General features: G+C 49.2%; 1 protein-coding gene across 1 annotated transcript in view; it reads left to right on the plus strand.

Moving 5' to 3' along the window:
- Positions 1-5,080: 5,080 nt before the first annotated feature.
- Positions 5,081-6,000, plus strand: part of LOC139826566 (uncharacterized) — an 18,045-nt gene continuing 17,125 nt past the window's right edge. Inside the window, exon 1 of the mRNA XM_071802707.1 lies at positions 5,081-6,000. This exon is cut by the window's right edge and continues 51 nt beyond it. The gene's annotated coding sequence lies outside the window, so the exon portion shown is untranslated.

The following is a 6,000-nucleotide window of genomic DNA, read 5'->3' on the forward strand; positions in this document are numbered from 1 at the left end:
TATCTGAAATGGAATAAATCCAATTATCCTCATGTACACTGTTGCCATTACTGAAATTAGGTAAGAGCTGCCCATGTGAGAGATGACCTCTCATAACAACTGCTGTCAAAGCTCCAGACCATAAAATCCTAAAGAAATGTTAAAATCTATTCCATTCCAGGAATGGGCCTAACACTTCATCTTATTATGTCGAAGTGTATGTGAGACAAGAATAACCTATCAGTTACAAAGAAAAATAAGTTTTTGCATTAATTACAGCTTGTACAAGACTTGAGACATCAGACTTTCTAGCCCAAGGCATCTAACAAGTGAAAATCACCTTTTCAATGCACATTTTCTCATGAAAGAAGAGAGGGAATACAGGAGGTAGGAACTCTGTCTCTTTGTGTTGATCCAAGATGTGAGCACTGAGAAAAATGTTGTGTTTCTCAGGCAGAAACACACCAGGACATCTAACCTACGGAAAGAAAAAAATAGGTTAATGCGAGACTCCTTAGTCCGGTCTTACACATGCGTCAGTCCACGCTCGTGGGACCCTATCTCAGAAGGGACTGAGTAGGCCCTTAGTTTCCCTACTGATAACCTAAAATGGGTGTGAGATCAAGATCTATCATCACGAGATCTCTCATTTTCTATTTCAGACTTTTCCTTTTTATCATCTCATATAACAGAGGCAGATGTCATAGCCTTAGTATTACACACGACAGAAACATTTGATACCTACAAAGAAATCAATGACTGAAACCCACCACTTTTTTCTTACATCTAAAGAGAACACCTGTTATGAACAATGTATTAGTTTTACCCATTTGCCCAAGGGTAGTAATCCTTTTCATTAAGTAAACATCACAGAGCAAGAAAAACCTTACCTTAAAACTAACCTCTTCCTTGTGTACTCCTTCTAGCGAACTTTGTGACCCCAAAGAACCTGTCAGTGTCTCCGGTTTGGAGGAAGAGCTAAATAAGCCATGGATGAGAAAATACAGCTACAAGCAGCGTACGTATTAATCTCCACGGGGGTATTATCACTGCAAAGGTAGGGTATCATTTTTCATTAACTTCCATTTACAGATGAAAAATGAGCTGTTAAAAATCAGAGATCTCCCTGGGAGCTCTTAGAACTGAAGGTGCATTCACAGATGTACAGACACAGATCACAGAATCACAGAATGTCAGGGATTGGAAGGGACCTCAAAAGATCATCCAGTCCAATCCCCCTGCTGGAGCAGGACCTCCCAGATGAGGTCACACAGGAAGGCGTCCAGGTGGGTTTTGAATGTCTCCAGAGAAGGAGACTCCACAACACCCCTGGGCAGCCTGGTCCAGGCTCTGTTACCCTCACTGAGAAGAAGTTTCTTGTCAAATTTAAGCGGAACCTCTTGTGTTCCTGTTTGAACCCATTGTCCCTTGTTCCACCATTGGTTGTCACCGAGAGGAGCCTGGCTCCATCCTCCTGACACTCACCCTTTATAGATTTGTAAGCATTAATAAGGTCAGCCCTCAGTCTCCTCTTCTTCAAGCTAAAGAGACCCAGCTCCCCCAACCTTTCCTCATACGGGAGATGCTCCACTCCCTTCTTCATCTTTGTTGCCCTGCACTGGACTCTCTCCAGCAGTTCCCTGTCCTTCTGGAACTAAGGAGCCCAGAACTGGACACAATATTCCAGATGTGGTCTCACCAGGGCAGAGTAGAGGGGAAGGAGAACCTCTCTGGACCTACTAACCACCCCCCTTCTAATACACCCCTGGTACCATTGGCCTTCTTGGCCACAAGGGCACAGTGCTGGCTCATGGTCATCCTGCTGTCCACCAGGACCCTCAGGTCCCTTTCCCCTACACTGCTCTCTAACAGATCGTTCCCCAGCTTATACTGGAACCTGGGGTTGTTCCTGCCCAGATGTAAGAGTCTACGCTTGCCCTTGTTATATTTCATTAAATTTTCCCCGCCCAGCTCTCCAGCCTGTCCAGGTCTCTGGACGGCAGCACAGCCTTCTGGCGTGTCAGCCACTCCTCCCAGTTTCGTGTCATCAGCAATCTTGCTGACAGTGCACTCTATTCCTTCATCCAAGTCATGGATGAATATATTGAGTAATACAGGCCCCAGTACTGACCCCTGAGGCACTCCGCTAGACACAGGCCCCCAACTAGACTCTGCCCCATTGACCACGACTCTCTGGCTTCTTTTCTTCAGCCAGTTCACAGTCCACCTCACTACCCGATCATCCAGACCACACTTCCTCAATTTAGAAGCAAGCATGACTGTGTCAAATGCTTTACTGAAATCAAGACAGACCATATGCACTGCTTTACCATCATCTAGCCACCTGGTTATGCCCTCATAAAAGTCTATGAGGTTAGTCAAGCACAACTTCCCCTTGGTGAAGCCATGTTGACTGCCCCTAATGACCCTCTTATTCTTGATACACTTTGAGATGGTACCAAGGCTAAGTTGTTCCATCACCTTCCCAGGGCTGGAGGTGAGGCTGATTGGTCTAGAGTTACCGAGGTCTTCCTTCTTGCCCTTTTTGAAGAATGGAGTGACATTTGCTTTCCTCCAGTCCTCAGGCACCTCTCCCATTTCCCAAGACTTAGCAGAGATGACGGAGAGTGGCCTAGCAATGACCTCAGCCAGCCCCCTCAGCGCCCACGAGTGCCTCCTAACCCATGGATTTGTGGGTGTCCAGATTGCTTAATGGGTTCCTAACCCAGTCCTCTTCAACCAAGGCAGACTCCTCCATGGTCCTGACTTCCTCTGGGGCCTCAGCGGTCCAGGGCTCCTCAGAACAGCCTCCAGCAGAGCAGACAGATACAGAGAAGGCGTTCCTTAACTCTGCCTTCTCTGTATCTCCTGTCACCAGGGCACCCACCTCACTCAGCAGTGGGCCTGCATTGACTCTGGTGGTACTTTTACCCGCCATGTATTTGAACAAGCTCTTTCCGTTGTCCTTGAGCCCTCTCACCAGGTTTAATTCTAAGGAGGCCTTAGCTTTCTTAGTTGCCTCATTACATCCTCTGACAACAGCCTTATATTCTTCCCAAGGGGCCAGCCCCTCCTTCCTTGATCTGTGAACTCTCATCTTCCACTTGAGTTTGCCCAGCAGTTCCATGTTTAACCAAGCAGGTCTCCTGGTTTCCTTTTGGACGTCCTACCTGTCGGGATGCTCTGATCTTGAGCTTGGAAGAATCAGTCCCTGAATGCTAACCAACTATCTTGGGCCCCTTTACCTTCAAGCAGCCTTGCCCACGGGATTTCCCATAGCAGTTGCTTGAAAAGGCCGAAGTTTGCCCTATTGAAGTCCAGGGTTGTGATCCTGCTTGGTATTCTGTTCCTTCCACATGAGATCCGGAACCCCACCATCTCATAGTTGCTGCAGCCAAGGCAGCCCTCAACCTTTACCGCTTCAACCTGACCCTCCTTGTTAGCGAGGATGAGATCCAGCAGCGCTCCTCACCTAGTTGGCTCCTCCACCATTTGCATGAGGAAAGTATCATCAACGCAATGGAGGAACCTCCTGGACTGTGGGTGCCCGGCTGAGCAGTCCTTCCAGCAAACATCAGGGTAGTTAAAATCCCCCAGGAGAACCAGGGCCTGTAATTGTGAGGCCGCTCTCAGCTGCCTGGAGAAGGCCTCATGAACTTCCTCATCCTGATCTGGTGTCATAGACACCCACAACAGTATCACCCTGTAAGAGTCGGTCTCAAGATGGAGCAGTATTTGCCTGAAACAAGGTCATCAGGAACTAAGGGAACTGAGGCCCTGACAGATAGAACGCATGGACAACGACTTGGAGAGAAGCCCGAGGAGAAGCATTGTGTTGCACTGTTTCTCCAATTCGGGGGGGCTACTGCTGGCCTGCTGCCTGGCCTGCTGCCTCAGCCAAATCATCCCCCGCCTCCTAAAAGTGATTGTTACGTGTGTCTCTTCGACCCAGGGACAATAGCTGTCATCCAGAAGATGGATTCTCACCTGCAGCCTCGGTCACACCTTGTCCCCACCTGCTCCCTCCAACAAAGGCCAACGAAGACGAGCATGCCCAGAAGCTCACCAAGGGTCCTGCTGTCACCCAGTGGACCAGAGAGAGACCCCGGAATGCGAGGCCACGCATGCACAGATGGGTCCTGGCACGCAGAGTGGAAATTTTTCGGGACTGCGCGGTTAAGCCTGGATTGCGAAACAAAGACGGAGGTTGGCCTCAAACAGTGGGAGCAAGGGGCGGTGAAGAAGCGTAAGAGATGACTCCCAAATGGACACCGTTGAGATCTCCCCACAAAAGGATCACGGATTACGACAGAGGACAGAGTACCAGCAGCATGCTGTTTGGGACCTGGGACCATAGGGATGTCTTTGGACCCTTGCTGGTAACCAAGCCTCTTTCCCCCCTTTCTTTTTCTTTCCTTTCTTCTCTACTTCCTCTTCCGCGTGCCGCTTTACGCGCAAAATAATAAAGTAACACTGTTTGATTGAATGGTAACCCTTTGGCGTTTTGGTTGCCTTAATTTTGCGCTTTGAGGTCAAGGTAAACAAACCATCATAAGTCCATCACCAAATGGACCGTGACACAGCCCTGCCAGCCTGCCCCTTGATTCTCGCGCACAGACTCTCAACTCACTCCTCATCCGTCCCTGGACAGTATGCCTTCTCACATAAAGAGCAGCTCCACCACCTTGCCTGGCTGGCCTGTGTTCCCTGAGAAGGGCATAGCCATCCATGACCACATTCCAACCATGTGAGCTGTCCCACCATGTCTCTGTAATTGCCACATTGTTCAACAGGTGAGAGAACCACGCTTCTCGTCAACTGAAAACTACCAGCGGTCCTTTGTCTGGAATTTTGCTTTTGTGCATATCTTTCTGTTATCTGTCCACCCTCAAGATTGTCTTAGAATGGGATGAGAGCAACAGAAGACTGTAATGAAGCTACTGAATTCAGGACTACGTCATTATGAAGTTGGAGTACCTGAAGATACCACTAATAGTGCACAAGGAAAATTCAAGGACTTCAGATATGACTTCCTGGGCTTTTCAAACAGTCCACACAAATGTAGGATTTGTAGAGTTCATACACATTTGTATTGATTCAAACCCTTCTGTAGCTGGAAGGATCAGGAAAGTACTTGCATGTTGTCAGAGATGAAGGCGTCAATGGTTGAAGCTTGCGAGCACAGTACTCTTCCAATTCTGAAGCCTTCACACAGTCGGGACAGCTTTTCAATGTGAACAGTGTAAGGCAGAAGGAGAAGACAAGCACAGCTTCAAAGCCAGCCCCGTGGGGACCATTTGTAAATTTGCTTTTGAACTTCTTCAGATGACCTAGATGCTGGCGTGTTGCACACTGCCTTGTTATTTTAGAGATGTTCTCTGGACGGAGGCCTGTCCTTGTAAACATGCAGGTGGAACAACGGTTGCCAAAAAAGCCTGCAGAGAGAACACACCCCTGGGTAGATCGTTCCCCTCCAGCCAGAGAGCACCAAGGCAACCATTCCGCTTCTTCGTGAGAATGCAGAACAGCTGTGCAGCCCTACAGCTAGAACCACAGTGCTGTTGTGCCTATCACCACCCATCCGGTGAGGCTGTAGAGAAGAAAAATTCCGTGTTTAAAACTAAATGAGCAAGTCACAGACACATGTTGCAGGTGACCAAGCTTGGGCAGCAGGAAAACGTAGAAGCAAAGCCAATAAACAAGATGCTCTTTTTTCTCCTGCTGTCGTGCACATGCAGGGTTGCATCACGGCTTGGACATCACCAAGCGGTGGAGGGTGACGTCAGCGAGCCACGGACTGTGACATCGCCGAGCCACGGACTGTGACCTCACGTTCTCGGTGCTTATCTGCGGGCGCCGTCAGAGCCTGGCTCAGCCTGGCTCGTGCCTGGACTCCTGCCGAGCAGCCTGCGAGGCGTGGACGTCAGAGCAAGGCTTCTCCTGGTGCTGGGCCGTGCTTTGGGGGCTGCTGGTGGCAGCTCTCACTCGCATCCCAGAGCCATTCCCCGTGTTTCCCCAGCC

Source organism: Patagioenas fasciata, chromosome Z (assembly GCF_037038585.1).
Source record: "Patagioenas fasciata isolate bPatFas1 chromosome Z, bPatFas1.hap1, whole genome shotgun sequence".
Classification (NCBI taxonomy): Eukaryota; Metazoa; Chordata; class Aves; order Columbiformes; family Columbidae; genus Patagioenas; species Patagioenas fasciata.